The following is a 25,538-nucleotide window of genomic DNA, read 5'->3' as shown; positions in this document are numbered from 1 at the left end:
CGCTGTCACAAAACTCTTTTCCATGCACCCCCCCAGACCCCACCAACACACTCTTATTAGACTCCTGGCTCCAGTCTGTACCCACTGCATTCCACTCCGGCCCTGTCACAGTCCAGCCCTGCGGACTCCCAATACCCACTGCACTCATCACCCGTCCCTCTGCACTTTAGGCCTGCTGAAGAACAGTGTCCGCTGCACTGTACTCCAAAGGACAAGGTTGCATATGATACCTGGACATACACAAATCTTTAACCGTCCCAGGACTCCACCTCCTCCTGGGCTGCTTCCTTCTCCCATTCTCCACAGTGCTGATGTGGTTTTTTGTTTGTCTCTCTCCTCCGGTTGTTGTTTTTTAATAAAAGAATTGTTTTGGTTTGAAAGCAATCTTTATTCCATTAATTGAAAGCAAACAGAGCTCTGCAAAGCAACAGGCAATTTTCTTAAACCTTCACAGTGTATCGTCTGCACCAATCACAATCACCTGCTAGCATTACAAGCACTGCATTCCCAAGTATAGCAACAAATATTAGTGGTTTTCAGCTTCAAATTGGTGCCTCAAGGCATCCCTGATCCTTATGGCCCCGTGCTGCACCCCTCTAATAGCCCTGGTCTCTGGCTGTTCAAATTCAGCCTCCAGGTGCTGAGCCTCAGCAGTCCAGCACTGAGTGAAGCTTGCACCCTTCCCTTCACAAATATTATGGAGAGTAAAGCACGCGGCTATAAGCATAGGAATATTGTCATCAGCCAGGTACAGTCTCCCATAGAGGCAGCACCAGCGGGCCTTTAAACAGCCCAAAGCACATTCAACAGTCATTTTTCACTTGCTCAGTCTGTTGTTGAAGTGCTCCTTGCTGCTGTCAAGGTTCCCTTTGTATGACTTCATAAGCCATGGCATTAAGGGGTAGACAGGGTCTCCCAGGATCACAATGGGCATTTTGACTTTCCCTACTGTGATCTTCTGGTCCAGGAAGAAAGTCTCTGCTTGCTGCTTCCTGAACAGGCCAGTGTTCCAAAAGATGCATGAATCATGCACCTTTCCGGACCAGCCTGCGTTAATGTCTGTGAAATGCTCCCACATGTTGCCCAGAGTCACAGTCTTTCAGAGCTGGATGCGATTAATAGCCCTGCACACTTCCATCAACCCGAGTCCAATGGTCGACTTTCCCACTCCAAAACTGGTCAGCGACCAATCAGTAGCAGTCTAGAGTAGCCAGCTTCCACAGTGCAATCACCACGCACTTCTCCAATGGCAGGGCAGCTCTCATTCTCATGTCCTTGCGTTGCAGGGCTGGGGTGAGCTCATCACACAGTCTCATGAATGTAGCTTTCTTCATCCAAAAGTTCTGCAGCCACTGCTCATCATCCCAGACATGCATGATGATGTGATCCCACCACTCAGTGTTTGTTTCCCGAGCCCCAAAGAAGCTTTCCACTGTGGTCAGCACCTCCATGAATGCCAAAAGCAATCTCATGTCATAGCTACTATGCGTGGCGTGGTCCTCTTGCCTTTGTAGTTTAAGGAACAACTCCACTGCCACTCATGAGACGTGTTAGTGACAGCAAGGAGCATATCAGTCAACAGTGCGGGATCCATTCCTGCAGACCGAAGAGACAGAGCACACAGTACACAAACCGTTGAAAGATGGCGCCAAATGTGGATGGAAGCGCAGGGATTGCTGGGATGCAAAGCAATGCATCACGGGGCATTGGGACAGGACCCAGGATGCCCTTTGACCCTCTCCACCTTCCCACAACCCTTAGTGGCAGAAGAGGAAGAAATGCTCTGAGGGATCGCTGCCCAGAGTGCACCGCTCTGAATATTGATCCAAGTGCTGCAAGTGTGAACACGCTATTGCTCAGGCAGCTGACAATGTGAACACACAACAGCGGTTTCCCTTCAGCGCTCTCTGAGCGGCGATGTAACTGCCAGTGATGTAACTCTGCCAGGGTAGATATACTCTGAGAAACCAGTGTATAGCTTCTTCCAAGGGAGCAGAGCTGGCACAGTCTCCACTGCACTCCAGGCCAGGAAATAGGGTGGGACCTCTTCCAACATACTTATTGCCTGGGCTGGAAGAGTGTTTTCTTCAATAACACGGCTGCCTGGAGACATGAAACCTGACTGCTCTAATAATTTTTCAGAGCCCACAGCAAAAGAATGTGTAAAGGAGCTTGTATCATTTAAACGTACAGGAATTCTCATGAGAAAGAAAATAGAAATGGTTTAAAGAATTGTCCTTTTCCAGTGGAAAAACTAAAACAAGAGGACTGGATGCTAGGAGAGAGATACACTCATTTATTTATTATGCATGCAAGCAGGACTATTACTTTAACTTGAAAAGGGCATTAGAATGTCCATTTTCAAAATGGAGACAAATCCAATTCTTTTCACTCATACCAGCTTTTCACTAGTTTAATTCTACTGAAGTCATTGGAGTTGCTCCTGATTTTTCAAATGTAAGAAGATTTTGGGCACAAATTGTTCTTGATTTCGATGGCAAAAAAAACCCTTTGAATACGGGTACTGTTGATTATTTGCTCCTAAAGACCTCCCTGGTCCCGCTCAAGATATCCCATCCTAAATCATTACTGCTCAGGTCCCTAGACAAGCTAAATCATGAAACATCAAAATTAACCTTTTAAATAGGAAAACCATATATTGTATTTGCTTCCTCATTTGTGTCTTTTGCAGCCAGTATCTGGAGATGAAAAATCTCAAGTGCCTCTTGTTATAACAACAATCATTTCCTCTCTCAGATATATTTCATTTTGGGAATTCTCTCAGTACTCATGTACCTGATTAAATAAACCACATAACTGTATAATTGACAATACCCCAATGTTAATTGTTTTAACCTCAATGAAGGTGATAAAATAAATTTTCCCTAATGATATGACTACAGTTGCTACAGCTCCCACATGGGAAACTGCTATATCTGGTTATTATATAGATAAAAATAGTCTTCCTGGAATATGCCTCCCCAAGCCATAGTAGAATGAACTTCTCTCCAAGCTCTCTCCCAGCTGCATTAGAAGCTCCCGTAGGAGCACAGTGGGTGGGTAAGTTGGTAGGTGGCTTTCAAGGAGCCAGCCGCTGCAGTAGAAGCATGTTTGCAATGGGAGAATTGGGGAAGGAAAGGAGAGGAGAGGAGAAGAGAAGGAGTGCAACTGTGCAAGGTTAAATCTAGAATCAGTCAACTTTCCCTGGCCCTTGCTGCTCTTGTCATTTACCCGAAGCCTTGCCCCACCCCCCAGCTTGGGAAATACTGTGCTAATAGTTCTTCTGTAAAACTCTGAAAAGTTAAAAATAAAAATACTATTCAAAGTTTACTAAGATCCTGATCCTGCAAAGACTTGCATGTACTGTAATGAGACTACTCACAATGCATAAGTTAATATCATGGATGGCGGGTATCATAGGCCAGGGCAGGCTAAACCTCCCCTGACCTTAGGGTTGCCACGCATCTGTTTTTTGACCGGAACGCCCAGTCAAAAAGGGACCCTGTTAAAAGTCCGGTTGATGACGCAGCAGAGGCCCAGGGCTAAGGCAGGCTCCCTGCCTGCCCTAGCTCTGTGTGGCTCCCAAAAGTGGCCTCCAGTTCCCTGTGGCCCTAGGTGCTGGGGTGGCTGGGGACGGAGAGGCTCTGCGCGCTGCCCTCGCCCAAGTGCCGATTCTGCAGCTCCCATTGGCTGGGAACCATGACCAATGGGAGCTGCATGGGGCAGTGCCTGTGGGCACAAAGGCAGCGTGCACCACACAGAGCTGTCTGGCCACCCATGTGCCTAGAGGCCGCTTCCTCGGAGCCACAGTAAGAACCGTCAGGACCCTGCACCCCCTTCCACACCCCAACCCTCTGGCCCGGCCCGGAGTCCCCTCCTGCACCCTAAACCCATCATCCCTGGCCCCAACCCAGAGCCCATACCTCCAGCCAGAGCCTGCATCCCCAGCCGGAGCCTGCACCCCCTTCTGCATCCCAATCTCCCAGCCCAGCCCGGAGCCCCCTCCTGCACCCCAAGCCCCTCATTCCCGACCCCACCCAGAGCCTGCACCCCCAGCTGGAGCTCTCACCCCACCCCCTGCATCCTAACCCCCTGGCCCGGCCCAGATCCCTCTTCTGCAACCCAAACCACTCATCCCTGGCCCCACCCCAGAGCCCACACCCGCAGCTGGAGCCTGCACCCTAACCCCCTGGACCAGCCCAGAACCCCCCTCCTGCACCCCACACCCCTCATCCCTGGCCCCAGACCGAGCCTGTGGCCCCAGACAGAGCCCTCATCCCCACACACCCCAACCCCATGTCCCAGCCCAGATCCACCTCCTGCACCCCAAACTCCTCATCCCCGGCCCCACCCCCACCCGGAGCCCTCAACCCCCCTCCACACTCCAACCCCCTGCCCCAGCCCAGAGTCCCCTCCCACACCCCAACCCCTCATCCCTGGCCCCACCCCAGAGCCCACACCCCTCCCACACTCCGAATCCCTTGGCCCCAGCCCGGAGTCCCCTCCTTCACCCCAAAGCCCTCATCCCCAGTCCCACCACCAGACGAAGCCCTCACCCCCCCGCACCTAAACTGCCTGCCCCAGCCCGGAGCCCCCTCCCACACTCCAAATTCCTCATTCCCGGCCCACCCCATAGCCCACACCCACAGCCGGAGCCCACATTACCTCCTGCACTCCAACCCCTTGCCCCAGCCTGGTGAGAGTGAGTGAGGGTGGGGAAGAGCAAGCAATGGAGGGAGGGGGGATCTGGTGAGTGGGGTCTGGGAGAAGGAGCAGGGGATGGGGCGGGCCTCAGAGGAAGGGCAGGGAAGGGGTATTCGGTATTGTGTGATTAGAAAGTTGGCAACCCTACCTGATGCAGGATGTGGCCCTGCTCATGTTGCACCCTGAGGCCGCACCCTCCCTCTCTACCTGAAGCTCTCAGGACAGCAGGGGCTCAGCTCCAGCTGGCGGCCCTGAGTTTGGGCCCACCAGCAGCCTGGGGCAGAGCTGGGGCCAGCGGAGGGAGGGAGTTGGCCTAGCGGCTCAGCCTGGCACTGGGAGGGGCGTCCACCCCTGCCAGCCCACCAGCGGCCTGGGGCTGGCAGGGATGGACGGGCAGAGGCTCCTTTGGCCATGAGGGGGAATGCTCGGGGCTCCAGCAGGCAGGGGGGCAGGGCTGCCCCTGTTTAATATATTTGTAAGGCTTAACAGGATTGAGGTCTTCAGGTATGTCTGCACTGCAAATTAAGGTGTAATTGTAGCACACAGATATAGCAACACTAACTTTAATCTAACTAGTGCAGATAATAATAGTAGTGAAGACCCAGTGGCCAGCAAGGGCCAGCAAGGGCCAGCAACCCAAGTACCCACCTGTCTGGGCTTGTATGGAGACAGCTAACCTATGCTGAAGCCTGTGCTGCTGCATCTTCACTAATGTTGTTAACTGTGCTAGTTAGATTAAAGTTAGCATGGGTATGTCTACCTTTCTATCACTACAACTTCTGCTCCTGGGGGAATTCTGCGCCACACATGCGCAGAATTCATGTCCCCTGCAGATTACTGTGCTTCCCCACAGAAAAATGACTTTCTGACAGGGAAGCAAAGGGAAGCTGCAAGAGAAGTCACGCACCACTCCCTAGCAGCACAAGTACATCATTTCAGGCACCTGGAACAGCTGGCAGAGAGGTAAATCACCACGGATCTGGGGACATCTAAGCCAGTGGCTCCTACCCTGAGCTGGGATCAGCTGCTAGTCCCGGCTGGGCTGGAGGCAGAAGAGGACGGGACCCCTCTTCCCCCGCAAGGAGTGGCTAGGGCTGTGTCAGACACACACCCAGAAATGCCCCACACCTGCAGGAAGCTCAGCATCCTCCCCTTCCCTTCCTGCCCCCATCACTCCTCAGTTCTGGGGGGAGGGGTCATTGTATGGGGAGCTGCTCCCCCATCCTCCCAACCCCCATGCATCCAGATCTTCCATACACAGACACCCCTGCCAAGCCTCACCCTGTACACCCAGAACCCCCCCTACCACTCCATACCTGAACCCCACCTGACTGAATCTCAACTCCTGCATCTGCAGCCCCCCTGCACTCAAACCTCCTGACTCTGGATCCCCACCCCTGCACCACAGACCTCCCCCCACTGAGCTCCCTGCACTCAAACCCCCACCGTGATGAATCCCATCCCTCCCACACCACCCTAAGCCCCCATATCCAGACACCCACAGCACTTACCCCCAACTAGCTGTACCCAGACCTCCACCCCACCAAGCCCCACTCCCCCAGCACCCAGATCCCTCTGCTGAGCCCCAACCACCTTCACCTGGAAGCCCCTGCAGAGTCCCATTGCCCCTGCACCTGGAACCCCCCGAAGAAGCCTCTGTGCATCCAGATTCCCCCACACTTGGGCCCACCAATGAACTGCCTGCACCCAGATTGTCCCACACGGAACCCTTTCACCCCACACCTGTATCCCTCCCACACTGAGCCCCTTCACATTTGGATCCTGTCTGGTTGAGCCTGCCTGCCACACACCTGGTGTGCCTGGCGCAGAGGGGCAGGTCCAGGCCTTGTGCTGTGTTAGAGTCAGGTGCAGCCTCACCGCTAAATCGTGTCCCAAGGGTGGGGATGGGGGGTCTGCAGGGTGCTCTCCCACCTTTGTGCAGCCAGTGGCCTATGCTCCCCTCTGCATTTATTTATTGACAAATAAAACTTGCAGAATTTTAAAATATTGTATGCAGAATTTTAAATTTTTTTGGCGCAGAATGCCCTCACGAGTAAACTTCATTTGAAATATAGAGATACTGTTAGATGGTAAATTCACTGAATAGGGATCTGTCTTTTTATGTGTTCCTTTTATGCACACCTACAGTATTGTAAAATATAACAAATATTGACATAGGTCAAAGGTGTAGGAGGTAACCCAAACTAAGAACTAGAAGTCCCAATATATATACAAACAGAACCAAATAATGATGTCTGGGTCTCCTGGCACAGTAGAAGCGATTTTTCTGTCTGGCACAAATGTTGATGTTGTGCTAATTTATTTAGATGTATAAAAAAAATAAACCCCACATATTCTCATTGCCCAAGCCTCTGGGCACGTTTACAATACTGAATAATTTTCTACATTTAAGGAGATAAATCATGAATCATACGTCATCTGGGGATAAAGGGTATTTGCAATTAACATGTTGGTTTATCTTCCTTAATATGATTATCATTAATGAGAAATGAAAATACATATTTTGTTTAGATTGATACTTTGGAACAGCTTTTCATATGCACACTATTCTGTATAAAACAGTATGCATATCTGGACTAAAGCAGTTTCTCAAGCCGACAACCTATCTGTTGAAATATGCATTAATAAACATTTACAAATAAATGTTGTATTCCCCTTCTATAGTATCTAAAGGATCTCAAAATGCTTTACAAAGATGAGCATATATTAGCTTCTCCAGATAGAGAAAATGAAGCAAAAGGAGTCTAAATGATGTGCCCAGAGTCACAAAGCAAGCCAGTTTATGAACTGGGAATAGAACTCAGGAATCCTACTTTTTTGGTTCCCTAAGCTAACTTGCCTCCATTGTGATATAACTGTTAAATAATATTTTTATTGCTAACCGGTGATTTATTTTAGCACTGATACTGCATTTTACATGCTGGAGTATTTCCTCCCTAAAAAAGTTACAACTAATGTTATATGGTTACTTTTGTACATAAATGTGAATTTTTTAAAAAGTCTGTCTGCTGGATATGAAAAAAACATGATCAAATCAAAATATTGTTTATAATTAAAACAACTATTTGCAAAAATTCCCCTCCACTGTTCTCTCACCTGTACTAAATACTATATTGAATCAATTAAAACAAATGTGACCACCCCTGCCCATAGTATAGTATCAGAATGAGCAGTCAATTTCCAATGTCTTGAATCTAGGGCGAAAATACAAATAAATAATTTTTACATTTCTCCCTTTTTAACATTTTCAATCAAATGTACAGATCAGTAATTACTGTTAGTAACCTGTTGAGTAATTACTCATCTGTACATTGGTTGGAAAATGTTAAAAAGGGGGAAGTGTAAAAATTACGTATTTGTATTTTCGCCCTGGAATCAAGACATTGGAAATTGACTGCTCATTCTGATACAATACTATGGGCAGAAGTGGTCACATTTGTTTTAATTGATTCAATGTAGTATTTAGTAGAGCTGAGAGAACAGTGGTAGGGAATTTCTGCAAATAGGTGTTTTAATTATAAACAATATTTTGATCATGTTAGTGTTTTGTATGCACTTGAGTACACAGTACAGTAGAGACTGCATATGCACAGAGTGCTGAGTTAAGGTTCCATGGGCAAACTTAATTCTGGCATAAGAATGGCCACCACCCCCCAGCTTCTCTCCCTATCCTCCTCTGTGCTACCCACCACCATCCTGCTTCCTTTACCTGTCCCCTCTGCTCCTATACTCCACCACACCATATTCCTATCACTTCCACTTTACCTTGGTTCCCCCTTCTTCTGCTGCTCTTTTGCATTTGGGTCAGGCTGCTTCTCCTCCTCTTGATGCCTGGATTCGAGCACGGGAACATAGAAAGCACAGGTGACATGGTTTCCCTACTCTCAGTTCTGATACCTGGTGCCACAATAGTTCCCAATAGCTATGAAGAACTTTTGCAGAAAAAGTCCTAGTCAGCTCTTGCAAACATGGAATGGAGCATGGTCAGTCCAGTCAGCAAATAGAAGCCAGATCTGGAGGAATGGAGTATGCTCAATGCAGATAGAAAATTTGGGGAATAAGGCTGCCAGACTCCAACAAACCTCCACTGAGTATGTGCAACCTTCAATTTTGCAGAAATGTATAACTTGGCCAAATTTGGTTGGATTTTCCCAGGAGCAGCCAAAAGCACCTCCTTGACACTAGCACCTCCCTTGCAAAATTTCAAGTCCCTGCACCAAAACATGGGAGACACTAGATCTTTTCAGTGAAATGATTATAAGAATTTTTTAACAAGGGCAAAACAATTTTCCCTTAACCTCATTCTTAGGCCTTGTCTACACTACGAGAGTAGTTCGAATTTACTTGCATCGAATTTTTGGAATCGATATTGCAAAGTCGAACGTCTGTGTCCACACTAAGGACAGTAATTCGACTTTGTGAGTCCACACTAACGGTGAAAGCGTCGACATTCGAAGCAGTGCACTGTGGTCAGCTATCCCACAGTTCCCGCAGTCCCCTCTGCCCATTGGAATTCTGGGTGTAGCCGGCAATGCCTTCTGGGTAACAAAATGTGTCGAGGGTGCTTTTGGGTAACTGTCGTCATCCGTCCATCACTCCCGCCCTCCCTCCCTGAAAGCGCCGGCGGGAAATCAGTTCGCGCACTTTTCCAGTCATTGACAGCGCGGATGCCACAGCACTGCGAGCATGGAGCACGCTGCGACCATCGCTGCAGTTGTGGCCGCTCTCAACGCCTCGCAGCTTATCATACACCTTTCCCTGAGGCAGATGCAGAAAAGTCAGGCGAGGAGGCTACGGCACCGCGGTGATGTCCTGAAGTCTGAGAGTAGCACAGACCTCTCAGAAAGCAGGGGACCCAGCGCCGAGGACATCACGATGGCAATGGGTCATGTTGATGCCGTGGAACGGCGATTCTGGGCACGGGAAACAAGCACTGAGTGGTGGGACCGCATAGTGCTGCAGGTCTGGGATGAATCCCAGTGGCTGCGAAACTTTCGCATGCGGAAGGGAACTTTCCTGGAACTTTGTGAGTTGCTGTCCCCTGCCCTGAAGCGCAATGACACCCGGATGCGAGCAGCCCTGACTGTCCAGAAGCGAGTGGCCATAGCCCTCTGGAAGCTTGCAACGCCAGACAGCTACCGGTCAGTCGCGAACCAGTTCGGGGTGGGCAAATCTACCGTGGGGGTTGTTGTGATGCAAGTAGCCAAGGCAATCGTTGATGTACTGCTGCCAAAGGTAGTGACCCTGGGAAACGTGGAGGCGATCATAGATGGCTTCGCAGCGATGGGATTCCCAAACTGCGGTGGGGCCATAGATGGAACTCACATCCCTATTCTGGCACCGGACCACCAAGCCACCCAGTACATTAACCGAAAGGGCTATTTTTCCATGGTGCTGCAAGCACTGGTGGACCACAGGGGACGTTTTACCAACATCTACGTGGGATGGCCGGGCAAGGTTCATGACGCTCGTGTTTTCAGGAACTCTGGTCTGTTTAGACGGCTGCAACAAGGTATTTACTTCCCGGACCACAAAATAACTGTTGGGGATGTGGAGATGCCTATAGTCATCCTCGGGGACCCAGCCTACCCGCTAATGCCCTGGCTCATGAAGCCCTATACTGGCGCCCTGGACACTGAAAAAGAACTCTTCAACTACCGGCTGAGCAAGTGCAGAATGGTGGTGGAGTGTGCTTTTGGCCGTCTCAAGGGGAGATGGAGAAGCTTGATGACTCGCTGTGATCTCAGCGAAACCAATATCCCCATTGTTATAGCAGCTTGCTGTGTGCTCCACAATCTCTGTGAGAGCAAGGGGGAGACCTTTATGGCGGGGTGGGAGGTTGATGAAAATAGCCTGGCTGCTGATTACGCTCAGCCAGACAGCCGGGCGATTAGAAGAGACCTGCGGGAAGCGCTGTGCATCCGGGAGGCTTTGAAAGCAAAGTTCCTGAGTGAGCAGGGTAACCTGTGACTTTTAAGTTTGTGTACAGAGAAGCTGAACCTGCCCCCGTTTCTTTACCCAGTTAATGTTGACTATCCTACCCAGTTACATACCCCCTTCACCCCCTTCCAACACACGTTTCGAAATAAAAATAGTTCTACTTTGTTAATGCACACCGTTTTTTTTAATACTGTTTTCGCGGGAATTTTTTAAAACTGGGACGCAGACTGTGGTGCGGAGCGGGTGTAGTGTAGTGACGCGAATGAAGCTTCTAAACTCAAGGATTGACGGGCTCCGCTGCGGTGGGATGGTTGTTTCAACGGAGCCTGTCACCCCTCCTGATCGGGACTGTGTGTATGGGGGGGCTATGTGACTTTGTGGCAGGGGGAGGACGATTACAGATCCCCTGCTGCATGGCTCTGTGATCCTGCATAAGGACTGCCGCTTAAGATCTGTAACTGCCCTCCCCCGCCACAAAGTCACAGAGCAACCCACCCCCCACCACATAACATGAAAACAACCTCCCAGACTAACCAGGGTAACTAGTCACTGCATCACTGCACTGTGTATGTGCCCTGCTGCTGTGCCTGCCCCCGCCTATGTACCCTGCCAAAGGTGACTGTCCTGTCCAATTACCAACCCCCTTTCCCCTCCTCCTCCAAAAGAACATGATTGAAACAGTAGTTAACATGAACGTATTTTTTATTATCAACTACACATGGAACTGGGAGGTGAAACTTGGACGGGGGCTTGTGTCAGGCGGGAAGGAAAGAACTTTTCAAGTTTTGGGGAATGAGAGCCTTCTGCTACTAGAGCTCTCTGCAGGGGTGGAGTGAGAGTTAGCAGGGACTCTGCCGCCTCTCCTTCTTTGCACTTTGGGTGAGGTGGGTATGGGACTTGGTGGCGGGGGAGGGCGGTTAGAGATGGACTGCAGCGGGGCTCTGTCCTCCTGCCTCCGTTCCTGCAGAACATCCACAAGGCGCCGGAGCGTGTCTGTTTGCTCCCTCAGTAGTCCAAGCAGCGTTTGAGTCGCCTGCTGGTCTTCCTGCCGCCACCTCTCCTCCCGATCCATGTTTGCTTGCTGCATTTGGGTCAATTTCTCCCGCCACTGGGTCTGCTGTGCTGCCTGGGCTTGGGAACAGGCCATAAGTTCAGAGAACATGTCCTCCCGTGTCCTCTTCTTCCTATGCCTAATCTTCGCTAGCCTCTGGGAGTGTGATGCCAGGCTAGGTTGTGAGACAGTCGCAGATGTGGCTGTGGGAATGGGAAAAAGGGAGTGAATTCCTCAGAAAGATAAATGTAGTTGTGAACAAAGAACATAGTCTTTCTCTGTGAACAAGACCATGCACAGCACCTATCACATGCGCACTCAGCACAAGGTCGAATTCTCGGCCTTCGCATTCAGTGCCTGGGGTCTTCCACAGCACATTTGAGAAGCGGGGCAGCACAACGGAATTTCTGTTGCAGGCAGACATGGTAAGCCGTAGACTTGTGGCAGTTTAAAACTTTTATATTACCACTGGCCTCATTTCACATTTAAAGCAATGTCAGTACCTGCTGCCAGCAATCCGGCAAGCGGGAACTCTGCCCCTGTCCCACCCCCTCGCGGCTGTCCCCAGGAACGATCCCTTTCGGCAGCCCCTCTCCCGCCTCCACCGCGTGGCTGCAAACCAGCGGTTACAGTTCTGTAAAGGAACGAGCAAGCAGTCCCAACACTAACATTCCCCTACCTAATTCAAAGCAGGTCACCATGGGCGACATCACCCTGATGAGGATCTCTGACAGCGAGAGAGAGAGAATGCTCCGGGAAAGCCTCCAAAGACCAGGGCCGTATGCCGCCCTGCTGTGCAGAGCAATGATTCCCGAGTACTTGATAGTCTCGTGGCGCGGCAACGTGTCGTACTTCGGAGGACCCAATAAGGCCGCTCTCCCCAGGAACCTCATGCAACGGCTTTCCAATTACCTCCAGGAGAGCTTCATCGAGATGTCCCGGGAGGATTACTGCTCTATCCCTGCACATATAGACCGCATCTTACTCTAGCTGCAGTAGCAGGGACTAAACAGTAGAGCGGCTTGGGCAGGACAATCACGGAAAACCGGACATTGCTAGATTTTTTTTCAAAACTTGCACTGCCCATGACTGAACCGTTAAGTGCCTAGGGCAAACTAATCATGAACAACCCATTCTTTTAATTGTTAATATTCCTGTTCTGTTAAAAATAAATGTTTAGATGTTTACAACACTTACTGGATGATCCTTCACCAGATTCTGTGTCCGGGGTAACGGCTGGGGAGGGTTGGTAGGGGATCTCTGTAAGGGTGATGAAGAGATCCTGGCTGTCGGGGAAATCAGCGTTGTGAGCGCTGCCGACTGCCTCGTCCTCCTTATCTCCTTCCTCATCTTCCCCGTCCGCTAACATGTCCGAGGAACCGGCCGTGGACAATATCCCATCCTCAGAGTCCACGGTCAGTGGTGGGGTAGTGGTGGCGGCCGCACCGAGGATGGAATGCAGTGCCTCATAGAAACGGGATGTCTGGGGATGGGATCCGGAGCGTCCGTTTGCCTCTTTGGTCTTCTGGTAGCCTTGTCTCAGCTCCTTGATTTTCACGCGGCACTGCGTTACATCCCGGCTGTATCCTCTCTCTGACATGTCTTTAGAGATCTTCTCATAGATCTTTGCATTCCGTTTCTTGGAGCGCAGCTCAGAAAGCACGGACTCATCGCCCCACACAGCGATGAGATCCAATACTTCCCGATCAGTCCATGCTGGGGCCCTCTTTCTATTCACAGACTGCACGGCCATCACTGCTGGAGAGCTCTGCATCGTTGCCAGTGCTGCTGTGATCGCCACGATGTCCAGACAGGAAATGAGATTCAAACTGGCCAGACAGGAAAAGGAATTCAAATTCAAATTTTCCCGGGGCTTTTCCTGTGTGGCTGGTCAGAGCATCCGAGCTCGTACTGCTGTCCAGAGCGTCAACAGAGTGGTGCACTGTGGGATAGCTCCCGGAGCTATTAGCGTCGATTTCCATCCACACCTAGCCTAATTCGACATGGCCATGTCGAATTTAGCACTACTCCCCTCGTCGGGGAGGAGTACAGAAGTCGAATTAAAGAGACCTCTATGTCGAACTAAATAGCATCGCAGTGTGGACGGGTGCAGGGTTAATTCGATGTAATGGCGCTAACTTCGACATAAACGCCTAGTGTAGACCAGGCCTAAGAAACAGCTGAACCATTTTAGCTCAAACTTTCCAAAAGTATTTAGTCCAAAGCAGATACCCATCATGGAAAATTTCAGCTCAAAGGATTTAAGTTTGGCAACGTTATAAGCAATTGAAAACAGAGTCTTATAATGGAAAGTGTTAGACACCTGAAAGTATATGCAGAGCTCCACGCTCCACCTATAAAAACAATAAACAACAAACAAACAAAAATACAGTAGCAGCAACTGTGAAATCAGATACAGAACTGTATCCTAGTATAGATTAGTATAGGGCTTTGAACAACTTTGAGTTAAACCATTTCTACGGATGTCAGTCAGTTACCTTGGAAGGAGGCAGACTGCTCCTGCAGTCTCCAAGAATGCTAGATCTCTGATACCCCATCTGCCAGCAAGGCATCTATCTTCCATACAGTGAAAGAAGGTAAAGACAGGAACAATTATTTTCTCAAGCTTCATATTTTTTTGGATAGTAACTGCTGTGTTCTTTATTAAAATTAATATTGTCGGCTGTATACTCTGTAAAAAACTGGAGTTGTCATTGTTAATGAATGAGACAGACTGTCAGTGGTGTTATAAAACACCAGAGAAGGTTCCATGGTAGTTGGAGACAGAAAACTGTCAGGAAGCCATGAAAGAAACTGGTGTCAGAAGCTCCTAAGGAAAAGGTTTGAGAAAAAATATTCTGTAACCCAACACACCTATTGCTGTTGCTATCCAGGTTTATTAATTGTTTCGATAGCAGTAACAGCTAGATATCCCAATCATTAATAGGGATCTCACTGCATTTGGCACTGTACAATAGTTTCAGGTTGACTGAAACTGCATTTTTCGGGGGAATAAACTATTCACCTGAAAACTTTTTCCAGCTGTATATACACACACATCTTTGTCCTCTGATTCAGGGTTATTTCAGTGAGGAAAGAGTCCAGAGAATGATGTGGAAAAATTGAATCAGTGTTCTTCCAGGTTTTCTCTGGGATACTGTTATCTTTTACAGTACGTAGGAAAAGGGGCCAATTTTGCCTGTGGCCATTATTACTGCTTTTTACTCTTACTTGCACTGAAGAGCCAGAACAAGGGAATGTGTACTGAATTCTGTTTCTTCATGTGCCTCTCTCTATCTAAGGTACTTATATAGGATCATTGCCATAGTATCTGAAAACCTTGCAATCTTTAAAGTATTTATTCTCAGAGTAGTCCTGTGAGGTAGGGAAGTACTATAATCCTAATTTTTACAGATGGAGAGCTGAGACACAACTCATGTTTATACTACAGGGACTATAGCAGCATAACCCTGTAATTTTAATGTTAATTGAAATTTAATGCAACATATGAGAGTGTTTTGCAAAGCCTCATCACTGGCCTCAGTCAGTATGCACCTGGATTTGGCTGGTGTTTGGGTAACAGCAGCTCCTCGCTGCCTCCTGCAGCTTATGTGGGCAGGGCAGTACTGCTGATTATCACCACCCAGGGCAAGTATTCAATTTACGGTAGTTTGCTCATCCGTTTCTCTGAAGTTGTAGCATCAGGAGCTGTTTTCTGCCATAAGTTAACTCCAAGGGTGGTGCTGGAGCAATGGGAGCAGAAAAATTGCTGCATGTATAGGAGGGTGTGTGTATGGAGTGATTATTTTCCTCTTTTCAAACTTCAGTGTTTGAATGTTTTGAGTCATGTCCCTTTACAAGAAGAATAGGGGATGTTAGAATCAGAACAATCTCTGGCAGTTGGGAATAACAGCATGGGCACTGGAACAATTTTTATAGAAGGGATGCTGAAGACCATTGAACAAAATTGGAAACCCTGAATGTGATGAAAGCCATGCATTCAGCTGCTATTATTACTTCAAGCCTGGAGGTGCAGCCATACTCCTAGCACCCAAGTTCCATCACCCCTATATGACAGTTGAGGAGGAAACAGCGCTAACCCTCATGAAAAGAGGTGCTGTAAGGGCCCCCTCTGGAGGAACATGAAAGGTACTGCTGTTGAGTTACCAAGCAGTAAGAAGTAGCTAAATACTATAGTTTGTAAACTAGTGGTGCGTGTTTTATTTTGTGTGTTAACCCCTACAAGAAAATTAACACTGGTAGAGGAGGGGAGAAAAAATAAAGGGATTTCTTTAAAAGCGTTAACTTCTGAAATGACTGAATGACTAAGTGCAGATACATTCAAATGTGTGGGCATTTATGAAGACCTTCTGGTAACTTGGGATCAAGTCTTAGGCTTCCTCACGGCATCTACCTCGCCATTTTTCAGTCTCCAAATGTCTGTCCATAGCTGACAGGCATCCTGACATCAGATGGAGGGGATAAGTATCTTTCCCTGCCCAGGAATGAGGAGAAAGAGATACGTATAGAGATTTATATATGTGTCTAGCACTTCACACAACAAATAAAGATAAAGACAGACTCCCTGACCATAAAATCTTATCATCTAGGTAAAGATCACCACAATAGGAAGAGGACTGGGAAAGGGGCAGAAAAGGAAAATAATCTTACATGGTCACATGGGAAATTTATTTTAATTATTATTGACATATCGTGTGTTCAGCTTGCAAGTAAAAATGTTTTCCTGAACTGCCAGTGCAACAAATTTCCTCTGAGTTCTGAAAGTCGAGCTGAGTTCTTTACTTTTGGTAAATTATCACCCGCAATAAAGATTTGTCAGGCAAAATGTTGCCCTCTTTTATACCTGTGCAGTGATGCTTTTGTTTTCAAGAATGATGGAACAGGCATAACCAAGGGCAGACAGAGTTGCAAAGATGTAAAGGTCAGGATTTGACCTGGCCCTGGCAACTAGATTAAACTAACAATTCTGGCAATGAAGGATCCAGTTTACTCTTGTAGGCTTTATCTAGACTATAATAAAATATATTTTTGTTAGCATATTTTAACATATTTTAAAACTTCAGTGAAGATCACACATATTGTATTTTAATGTGTTAGATAGCTGAGGAGAGTCCTAGGAAACCTGTCTACGCTAGGGTAACATATTAACTAATGAAAAAAAATAAGTTATTTTTAGTCTAGACAAAGCCCCTTGTATTAGTAGACTTGTTGAGTGAAGTGTCCTCACTTTTTAAAAAAACATAACCGCAGTTTAAACTGCTTAGTTTTGTCTTCTAATATCCTGGCTCCCCTCTTTCATAGCGTTTACCTGGGAGATGGAAATAAACCACATTTGTTCTCACTTTCCTCCCAATAAAGTGATGCACTTATTGGAGCTGCTCAGCTCTCCTTCTCACTCCCTCCCAAGGTTAAACACATTTATTCATGATTGCTCTACTAGAAGTAGTTTATAATTCCAGCTAATTTTAGGAAATATTTCTTTTGCACGGTGACATAGACTGTATCTTTCTCTCCCATCTGTCACATTGATTGCACAGTTCTCTCTGCATTTGGACTGTGCATTGTCCCTCTGTTTCCTCCTCTTGCATATGGTCCTTGACCTTGCTTTCTGTATTTGGTGAGAGTCCAAGTCACTATAGTGAGGTATTTTGCTAGTTCAAGAATTCCGTGCTAGGATCTGTAACAGTTTAGCTTGTTGCTTTTCCTAGTGATTCATAGATTGGTGTCCTAGCTGTTGGGCTACCATCTTCATTGCTTTTTCGTTAGGGGATGCGTGTTTTGCTTCCCTTGTGGGAAGTTAACGTTATTGCGCCCAGGCAATGAATTCGTATTTTAGAGATGGATCACGCTTTCGTTCGGGTTTACTTTTTGGCCCTCTAGTGCTTGACAGGGGAAGCAGGGTTTGCTGTGATGGCAGCAGGAGTTTAGTTTTCTGTACGTTGCTGAGGCAGGGGGAATCTGAGCCGGCTCCGCTCCGCAGCCTTTGTGGCTGAGTTGCTCTGCAGCCGCCGGTACAGGTTTGCAGAGCGATATGTGGGTCTCGCCCCCATAAGGGGGTAACTGCCTAGATGTGGAAGTTGTTTCTGTGTCTGTGTGAGTGTGGCTCGCTCTCGCTCCGCCTGCCCGCGCCGGCCGGCAGGGGGCGCTGCTGCTCCGCCCTGCTGCCTGCTCGCCTCTCTCGGCGGTTCCATTGGAACAGCCGGAGACAACTTGGCGCCATTTTGAAGCCGACAGGCAGACCGGGGCGAGCTGCGGAAGGGGAGGGGGCTAGAGGCGATTGGCTGCGGCTACGGCGGCGGCTCCTTTCCGAGCCCAGAGCAGCGGCAGCGCGGAGCGGACCCGCCTGGCAGCAAGGAAAGGCGGCGGCTGCAGGGGAGGTAAGGAGCGTGGCCGTGCGCCCTCCACATGCTGTTTCATTTTCCTTTCTCCCCCGTTGCAGCCGGGCCGGAGCGGCGCCAGCCCGGACCATGCTGCACGGCCAGTGTGTGGGGGCGCCCGGCCCGGAGCCGAGTCCGCTCCCCCTCCCGCTAGTTGCTCCCCTCCCCCCGCCGCCGCCCCTGCGCGATCTCCAGCCTCTCTACATACTAAACTTGGCGCCCCCTCCCCTTCCTGGCTCGGGGGGGGGGGTCGCAACGCGGGGGCCTTGGCTAGGGGGTGACCTTGGCGGGGCTTTGATCCCCTCGCCCAGAGTTGGTGGCTGGTGCTGCGGGTCGCCCCCCGCCCCTTCCCCGGGTGGCCTGGGCTCTTGCTGTTTCCCTGGCGGGCGGCGTCGCTCCCTCAATGTGCTGCTGGCTGGTGGCTCCTTGTGGCGGAGCTGTGCCGAGGGGGTTAACGATTGTGATTCTCCTGGCGCTGGCTGTCCCCTCGCTGCCCCGGGCAGCTGGCCTAGCCCCCGCTGAGCGGCACCCAGGGCTCCCGCAGCCCCTTCGTGCTGCTGCCCGGGGTCGAGAAGGGGGGAAAAGAGCCCATCTCGCTCCCTTCAATACTCTCCACTATCCAGTGATCGGAGGCTGCTCAGCTAGGGGGAGGTGGTGACTGAGGAGGACCTGGATTTGGTGGGTCACTATTTGCAGCAAGCTCGTTCCCCCATGTTGTCTTTTTTCACCACGTTCTGGTTTTTTTTGGGGGGGGCAATATGGACGTTTGGTTAGTAAATTTGAAATTTTACACTTGAATTACCAGGTGAAGGACATTTTGTGTGTAGGATATGTATTGTTTGAGTCTCTGGTCGAGGAATCTAGGTCTGTAACTTCATGCTGCTGCAAATAACTCGCTATCTGTTCTTCAAAACAAATCAACAGTAAATGATGGTGTACAAACATTCAACTGTAGTAGCAGAGCTCTTACAGGACAGGATTTTACTCTAAAAGAAATAAGGAGATTCCGAATTGTGTGAGTTTTGATTTTTAAATGGTTACCTATTGATAACTATTTCTTTTAAATTGTGTTATATTAAGTTTGGTTTAACATAGTTATTGAATGCCATTCAGTCTTTTATTTGATTTCAACACTTTATGAAGTGATGGGGAGGCACTTTAGCCATGTTCAGTGTCTCTTCATTAACTGTGAAATAGATAACAAACAAGGTAGAAAATTTTAAACATTGAGGATATTTAAAGTGGAATACATCTCAAATATTTGACTTCAGGAGGGGTATTTAGTGACATACATTTTCACATTCCCTCTCTCAAAACAAATTAAGTTGTAGTCTTCTTCCTGAAAACAACAGTAGGTTTTAATTTATTTGATCAAAGTTGGTATAGTGCAAGTTCTGTGTATTCTATTTTAAATTACTGTGGAGAGTAGTTGAAAAACCTTTAATTTTTTTTTTTGAATAGCACTAAATGTGCTTAGTTAATTAAGCTGGAATTGAATTAGGAGTCAAAGTAGAATTAGGAAGATCTATTTCACTAGGAGGGTGGTGAAGCACTGGAATGGGTTACCTTGGGAGGTGGTGGAATCTCCATCCTAGGGGTTTTTAAGGCCCAGCTTGACAAAGCCTTGGCTGGGATGATTTAGTTGTGGTTGGGCCTGCTTTGAGCAGGCGGTTGGACTAGATGACCTCCTGAGGTTTCTTCCAACCCTAATCTTCTCTGATTCTGTGAAACATTTGAATATATATTATGCACAAACCACCTAAAAAAGATTTATGGTATTGTTAGAGAATCAAGAAATTATGCTCTCTTTTTGACTGAAATGTGCCACGGGCTCACAACCTTTCTGAAAGCATGTACAAGAGAAAACAATTGTAGTTAGCCGGACACCTTATGCCTAAGTATTCAATCTGTTTTCCATTGTGCCCATGTTTCTTATTCTTATAGGTCAATGGTAATAGCTAATACTTCATTTACACTTTTTACTATTATACCAGTTGGTGGGTATACCAAACTGTAGTTCCGTGTGTCTTGTCTGAGAAGAAGCTGGATAAACTAAAATTGTGGAAATGTGAATGTTAGATTTATGTAGCAAGTTCACATGCTAAAACACATTTTACTTTGAATCAGATTGATTTATTTCAGAGATTTAAGTTGGACAGTTCAGTGAAATCATTAAGGTTTAAATTAAAAAAATGTAAATTTCAGCAATTGTCACTGTTTTGAAAAGGAAAGGTGTAATCCTTTATTACTCTTGTCTCTCTCATGTGTACATATTTTCTAGAGGCAATGCTGCATGTCTGAGAGGTTTTTCTGGTGAGATGTATTTTTTGTCTCACTCTTGTTTTATCTTTGTTTTTCTCTTCTTTCTCTGGTCTCCCTTTCTGTGTCCTATTTTTATTTGTTGAGCACTGATATTATGCTTGTACAGCATGAAGTACATGGGGGGGGGGGGGACATTTATAGCCTAGTTCAGACAGAGCGCACAATTCATACATGTCAAATGATTATAATGTAAAAGTGTTAAGTCTAGTCGAGATAATCATTAAAAAGTTTCTTGAAGGAAGTGTTTTCTAAGGTTGGATTTGGAGGAGTCAGCATACTCCACTTGTTGCACAAAAGGAGTATTTTCAAAGGGACAACTTGGAAGAAGGCATGAAAATGAGTGGAAGAAGGATCCAAAGTGGGACATTAGGAGGGTGATTTTTAGGTATAGGAAGAGTAGAGTCGGAAAAATGAGAGCAAATTCATAATCTCTTAGTTCACCCTCGTTGATGTTGTTCAGACCCAATTCTTTGCTAGGCTTTCCTTCCTTTACTGTCTCTTTTCCTTCATACATTCTTTGCTTCCTCCAGAGTAGTTCTACATTACTGCCTAGTGGCAGTTCTAGTGTCTAGCACTTTGTGCTGATATGACAGTTCATCATGCTTTCATAGGTTTATAAAAATAAGTATCTGTGTAGGCTGGGTACATGATTCCAATCATATAACCCAAAATAAACCCTGGAAAGAGTGAGAATCTTGAGAAAATTATTTTAAAATCAGTCCTGAACTGTGGCTGGTGTGTGAAAATTCATTGTGTATTAAAGAGGTTATTAAGCTGACTGGTCCTCCTCTGTGAGAGTGGTAGGGAGTGTGTTAGGTTGCCTTAGTTTATGGACAGTGCTTGAGTGACATTGACAGATTCTGGAGGGAATTGTGCAGACATCAGCTGGAGAAGAATTGCCAGAACACAGGGCCTTTAAGAATGGATTCTCTCATCTTCCCTGCCTCCAAACACACATAGAAAAGTGAAACAATTTATATTTGTGTGTGTATGTGAAGATAAAGATGTATCTTTATCAACCCTCTGTCAGTGAAATTATCAGTTAAATGTTGGTCTCAGAGGAAATTTGATTTTCTTTTTAGTTTTTAAATACAGTAGAATATGCTTAATTTTAAACAAAGTATTGATACAAACAGTAAATGAATTTGAGTGTTAGAAACTTTGCTAGTGAGGGATTGCATTAGCAAATGTGTGTGTATATTTGTGATTTATGCAAGTGACTATACAAAAGCCCTAAAAGATTTCACAATAAAAATAAAATACACAGTTCATACAAAAACTTACTTTAAATTAGGTTTGTTGTATTTTAACTCCTGTCGTGTAATGTAATAAATGAAGAATCGAACGCAGAAGCATAAACTCAGCCTTCTTAAAGTCCACAAATCTCTTTCCTCGCTCCTACCACAAATTGCTTCTTCAGTCTTACTCCAAAGTATGAGAAAGGTAGGTCTTGAGGCATGTCCTGAAAGTCAAGACTTGTGATGTTCTGGAATGGGGGATGAAGTAGTGAATTCCAGAGTTGAGGGCCTTTGATGGGGAATGTCCTGCCAGCAGCCCCCTTGCTTTTAAATTGAGAGTGTTCCTGGTCTAGTGCCTTAGCTGATTGTAACTTTGGTATAGTATTCGTGGTGAGAGATGATAGAACAGCAACTCCCCATCAAAATTAGATGGGTTATGTTGGTGTTAAATGTTTGATTTAAAAAAAAAATTTTTTTTTAAATTTTATCTGAGATTTTCTAAGTTAGGCCCTGATCCTTCATCAGGATCCTCTAATGCAGACTTCTGAATCAGTGATCTTCCATTGGGATCACTAGGACTATTGACAGACATGGGTCAGTTTTAACATAACCAATACAGAATTGGGGCCGTAAGCAGTACCTGAGAATGCAGTCTTTTTGTGTTTGTGGATTAAATAAACATAGAAAAAAACTGTCAGTTCCAAGAGATGACACTGGTTCACTAAGTAGTTTAATGTTTTATAACATTGTAAATAGTATGTGTGACAGAGATTGAAGCATAGAGTACACATTTTTTTACAGTAAACTGCATTTTATTGTCACAGAAATTATACATATCTATCCCTCACAAAGCCTTTTTGGAAATGTCAGCTCTTACCACTAAAGTATGGTGTACTTACTAACTTTAATAGAAACTGTGAAATGCAAGTGAAGAATAAAACCTCCTGGGTTCCCTTTCCTTCTGTCAGAATTTGTAAATGAAATTGAGTCCTTCAAACAGGAAAATATAAATTTAGTGTGTGTGTGTGTGTGTGTTGCTCTCAACTTTATTTTAATTTACACTCTCCTCCCTTTTAACTGCAGGACTCATAAGATGTGCAGCTGTCAATGGGGCAGTAGTTGGGAGTGAGGGGGGTGATGAAGGGTTGGATGAGTGCCACTCTGTGCAGATCTAAGAATCTGATGACCCATCTTTAGAATTTAGAAGTAAGTAGTCAACTGTTTGGAGAAACTCTTGAGTCCTACTGTAGATTTTCCTCGAGTGCCATTTTTTTACACTTGTGCCACATCTGATGCACTTTTTAATGAAAAAATAAACACAAGTGTCCTTAAAGTCCAGAACCTAGATCATCATTCTCTTAATCCCCCAATGCCTAAATTATCACTTATACCTTTCCATGTAAAGAGGACTAGATTCTCACTTGTGAACTAAAAGCCTAGTTATCTCTCCCTTTGGAAGGGCAACTATTGAATGGGGCTCCTCTCCCATTGTACTAAGAGTTAGCGTAGTCTGTTGCTTTCAAAGCAGTTCCAGCTTTTGCTTCTCTGTTACTCATCTCCCAGGTGAATAAACTGGGTTTGATTATAATACAGTTAAGCCTAATATCAATTTCTGAGAGAAGTTAAACTAGAAAAGAAAAAAATTGACACTTGTTCAAAAATTGAGAGATTTCAACTCTTGTGGCACTAAGTGGATGCAAGTAGTGTAATTTGTAGGAAGTGTCCAAACATCTCTTTAATTAAATACACAAACTTTCCATATCCAGTTCTAAAATCCCTTGGAATTTAACTTATTTGCTTCACTTTTCTTAGCCCTGATCTACACTACAAACTTATATCAGTATAATACGTTGCTCCTGGGTGGGGAGAAAACAACTCTTAGTGATGCCGTTATACTGACCTACCTTCCAAAGTAGAGAGTGCTGTATGGATCTACGCTCTCCTGTCAGTGTAGATAGCATCTTCGCTACAGTGCAGCTGCATCACTGTAAGTGTAGACATGCCCTTAATGTCTCTAGACTGCTTCTGTATATATTGTTGTGGATATTGCAAATGAAGAACTTCGTTTTCCATAGATCTGGCAAAGTGCATCCCATACAACTCCATTTTGATAAAAGCAAAATGGATAGAAGTTGTAAATTGAGAATATGGGGCAAAATGGCACCTTGTGGAAGACACTTTGTTTTAAGCATCCTGGTGAACTTTGTGAACAAACAAGCTGAAGTTTTTCTGCTGTTTTGATTTTTTTTTTTTTTTATGTTGAGCATATCTGTTATGTGACAATGTGAAGATTTTAGGTGGCTTAGGGTGGATTGATTTAAATCAAGGTGATTTAAAGAATGATTTGAATGACCAAGTGGAAAGCCCCAATTTAAATAATCAATTTTAATCAATTTTTCTCTTTGTACTTCAGTTTTTTGTAAAGAAAGGTGCATTTACGTTGACAACCATTAAAACATGTTGATTAATCAACTAAAAAGAACCTTTACTTTACATCTGGTACATCTTTCTTCTGCCTATGAGGATACACTATAGCTATTTAAGCAATTATATAGCTTAATATTTTCATATTAGTTAAATGTATATTTGTAGTATGTTAGAAAATGAATGATATATTGCTTATTTACTAGATAATTAACTTTTTGCTCATGATTTGTGTCAAGCTACATTAGGATGGTAGATGGAATTTAATTAAACACACAACAGCAAATAAAATGTATTTTTATTAAATCAAAACAAGCTCACAATACAGTACATGACTTACTGTTCCATATTCATAAAGCTTGACCTCACAAGTTAGAATCAGGGGGAAAAACATCTTTCTTTATATAGAAAAGTGATAGACACATGGATTAAGCATATTTTTTTTATTTAAGCGTTTTGACAGATTATAATAAATTTAGGCCTTAACTTATTTTGTATTAAATTCAGACGTAATTTTAAACAGGTTTATTTTTTAAAAGAAAACCATATTATAATTTAAATTAAAAAATCTGATTTAAATAAAATCCTTTTTTTACTTGGAAAAAAAAGCTTCCTTATGGTTAAGCATTTAGGGACCCTGTTTTCCTATGTATAGGAGTAATCTATTCTAAAGAGAATAAATTTTGCTGGCATCAATTTGTGGAATTTCTTTATGGGGTGTGATTTGTGTTCTCCCATTGTTTAATCTGAAGAGGCAAAGGGCATTTGGATGGATTGCCCTTTTTTCCATCCTGCTGCCTGTTACTTGTACTGTTTTCTGTGGATTCCCTCATATCTGGTCAGCTTCTACAATGGGGGTACTCAAACTGGGGATCAGGACCCCTCAGGGGGGTCACGAGATTATTACATGGGGGGTTGCGAGCTGTCAGCCTCTTCCCTAAACCCTGCTTTGCCTCCAGCATTTATAATGGTGTTAAATATATTAAAAAGTGTTTTTAATTTATAAGGGGGGGGTCACACTCAAAGTCTTGCTATGTGAAAGGGTTCACCAGTACAGAAGTTTGAGAACCTCTGTTCTACAATGTGTTGGTGAACTAATATAAGCTAATAAGTGAGATTTATTAACATGTGGTGCTATATTACTGGCTGGGGGTAGAAGGGAGAATTTGGAGTGTCCCAGATGACCACTTCTTTACTTCAGCCCAAACTTTTCACCTCCAGTTGAGCTGGAACTCTATGGCATCCCCTCAGGGTTTTGGTGGAATTAGTTTGAAGGAGTCAGCAGGTTAGAGGTGTATTGTCCTTTATGAGGTGCAGGTTGCCTGATACAGTTAGAAGAACAGGAGTACTTGTGGCACCTTAGAGACTAACAAATTTATTAGAGCATAAGCTTTCGTGGACTACAGCCCACTTCTTCGGATGCATTATGCATCCGAAGAA

At 45.7% G+C, this 25,538-nt stretch overlaps 1 protein-coding gene and 1 pseudogene across 4 annotated transcripts in view; one reads left to right on the top strand and one right to left on the bottom strand.

Annotated features, from left to right (window-relative positions):
* PDS5B (PDS5 cohesin associated factor B) overlaps positions 1 to 25,538 on the top strand; it is a 272,948-nt gene that overhangs the window by 6,802 nt on the left and 240,608 nt on the right. For 2 of the 4 annotated variants that reach the window (XM_034758648.1, XM_034758645.1), the window contains exon 1: positions 17,977 to 18,114. The exons of 1 other annotated variant lie outside the window; for it this stretch is intronic. The gene's annotated coding sequence lies outside the window, so the exon portion shown is untranslated. Of the gene's footprint in view, positions 1 to 17,976; positions 18,115 to 19,110; positions 19,130 to 25,538 lie in introns of those variants that run through there. One more of the 4 variants, XM_034758646.1, reaches the window with a different exon arrangement.
* Positions 22,159 to 25,538, bottom strand: part of LOC117881263 — a 10,939-nt pseudogene continuing 7,559 nt past the window's right edge.

The sequence above is a fragment of the Trachemys scripta genome, chromosome 1 (assembly GCF_013100865.1).
Source record: "Trachemys scripta elegans isolate TJP31775 chromosome 1, CAS_Tse_1.0, whole genome shotgun sequence".
Classification (NCBI taxonomy): domain Eukaryota; kingdom Metazoa; phylum Chordata; order Testudines; family Emydidae; genus Trachemys; species Trachemys scripta.
The sequence above is the reverse complement of the archived record's forward strand: the minus strand, read 5'-3'. Positions and strand labels throughout refer to the sequence as shown.